Genomic DNA, 2,709 nt, shown 5'->3' with positions numbered 1-2,709 from the left:
CTATAACGTTGGAATCTCCTGTGATGTACTCTATCCGAAAGTCGAAATCCGCGAAGAATTCCGCCCAGCGCATGTGTCTCTGGCTTTGGAGCTTCGCCGTGCGCCAATACTCTAGGTTCTTGTGATCCGTGCGGACCTGTACTGTGTGCTTGGCTCCTATGAGGAAGTGTCGCCACGCTTTGAAAGCTGCGTGAATGGCTAACAGCTCCTTGTCCCATATGGTGTAGTTTTGCTCCGCCTTGCTGAGCTTTCGGGAGTAAAAGGCACCGGGTCTCCAGTTTCCATGTGGATCTTCTTGCAGGAGTACAGCTCCAACCGCCCTGTCTGACGCGTCGGTCTCCACTCGCATGGGCCTGCCTGGATTCACGTGCAGCAGTTGCTCCTCGGAGGCGAAAAGGCTTTTAAGCTTCCGAAAAGAGCGCTCCGCCTGTTCCGTCCACACGAACCTCTTCTTCTTGGAACTCAGAGTGTCCGTGATCGCTGCTGTCTCCTTTGCAAAACCTCTGATGAATTTGCGGTAGAAGTTGGCGAAGCCGACGAATCTCTGGACTTCCTTCCGATTGCGTGGGCTCTTCCAGTCCAACACCGCGCGAACCTTGACGCTGTCCATGGCGAGCCCCTTGTCGGACAGCTTGTAGCCCAGGAAATCCACCTCCGTCACATCAAACTGGCACTTCTCTAACTTGGCGTAGAGCCTGTGTTCCCGCAGTCTTTGCAGGACTTCCTTTACGTCCCTCTCGTGGGCCTCTTCCGTCTCCGAAAAGATCAGGATGTCGTCGAGGAAACACACACATTTCTTGTAGAGGAGTCCCGCTAGCACGTGATGCATAAAGGCTTGGAATACGTGAGATCCATTTTGGAGACCAAACGGCATAACTCTGTATTCATACGTGCCCAGAGGCGTGAACATGGCCGTTTTCCACTCATCGCCCTCCCGGATGCGTATGAGGTTATACGCTCCACGCAGATCCAATTTGGTGAAGATCTTCCCCTTCCTCACGGTTGCTAGGAGATCATCTATCTTGGGCATGGGGAAGGCCTTGGGCTTGGTCATACTGTTTATGAACCTGTAATCCACAATGAGTCTTTTTTGGGGCGTGTCTTTCTTCTTTACAAAGAACACAGGACTGCCCCCCACTGCTTTCGATTCCCGGATGAATCCACGCTTCAAATTGTGCTCTATGAACTCCCTGAGCTCTTGCATCTCGTCCTCAGACATGGAATACAGTTTTGCAGTCGGCAACTGCGCCCCCGGCACCAGGTCGATGGCACAATCATAAGGTCTGTGGGGCGGCAACTGGTCAGCTTCCTTCTCGCAGAAAACCTCCAGGAACCCTTCGTACTTGCTAGGTACTGCCTGCACCATGCCAAGTCGCAGCTGGTGCTCAGCCCCCTCCTCCTGGCAGGACTGGATGCAATTTTGAGCACAGTACGATGAGCAAAAGGTGATCTGGCGTTGGTACCACGCTACAGCAGGACTGTGTTTCTCCAGCCAACTCATGCCTAATACTATAGGCGTGTCAGACAGTTGGGTGACATTGAAGCTAATGACTTCTCGGTGATCTCCTATCCGCATCACCATGGGAGGTGTCTGTTGCACAACTTGCCCTCCTAGCAATTTCCTGCCATCCACTGTGACTACGTTCAGAGGCGTTGTGGCGGGCAGAAGCGCTATGCGATGCTGCTTGACGAATTGCATCCCCACGAAATCGGCATTGATCCCCGAATCGATCGTGAGGGGCACTTCTAGGGTGGTCCCATTTGGCAACTGAAGTGTTGCAGTGAGCTGCACCGCTGGCTTGGGTGGTAAAGGGTCTGTGGGTTGCAAAGACGCTGGGGACTGTTCTACAGATTCGCCTGGCTGAGCCCCAGCAATTCTGCTTGCAGCCAGGCATTGTCGTTTCCCTGAGGTTCCTCTTCCTGGATCACTTCTGCAGCTACCGTCGCTAAAGCTGCAGTGTGTTTCTGGAGCCTCTGGGGGCACTCTTTCGCCATGTGCAGTGCACTGTCGCAGATGTAACACTTCCTGGTCCCTCTAGGAGGCTTCGCCTTTACTGCACCAGAAACTGGGGCTCTGGCTGTTGCTTGAGCCTTAGCACCACCAAGTTCCATCGGCTCCTCCCCCTGCCTCCCGAGCGGCGAGGGATGTGACTGACTGAACTCCCTGGGGATGAAAGAAGACGTCCTCGCTGGTGGACGCACCTGACGTTCTTCCTCATTGTGCCAAGGACGTCCCTCGTGACGTATGCCAATCGCCAGAGCCCTCTGCACCACCTGCTCCAGGGTCTGAGGTCTGTCTCCCCTGGCAAGTTCGTCCTTTATGGGACCGCTGAGACCCTCCCAAAACAAATCCCTCACAGGTGTGCAGTCTTTCTCCCAGCGTAACGCAGTCAGTAAAGCAAAAAATCTGGAATGGTACTGACGCACAGTGGCTTTGCCTTGCCGCAGTCCAAATATCTCCCTGCGTGCAAGATCCAAATCTACGGTTGACTGGAAGCAGGCATCCATCGCTTTAATGAATTCATCAGAATCGCGGCGGGCAGGGCCATCTTCACGCCACAAATTGCGCAACCAGTCTCTGGCCGGCCCATGCAAGTGAGAAACAATAAACCCCACTCTCTCCTCCTCATCTTTAAAGTCATGACGAAGCAAGTGTAATGCATACAAAACGTCTGCTCTGAAACTGGGGTAGTGCTTCAGGTTCCCATC

The sequence above is a fragment of the Podarcis gaigeae genome, assembly GCF_964106915.1.
Source record: "Podarcis gaigeae genome assembly, chromosome: 6".
Classification (NCBI taxonomy): domain Eukaryota; kingdom Metazoa; phylum Chordata; class Lepidosauria; order Squamata; family Lacertidae; genus Podarcis; species Podarcis gaigeae.
This window is presented reverse-complemented; position numbering follows the sequence as displayed.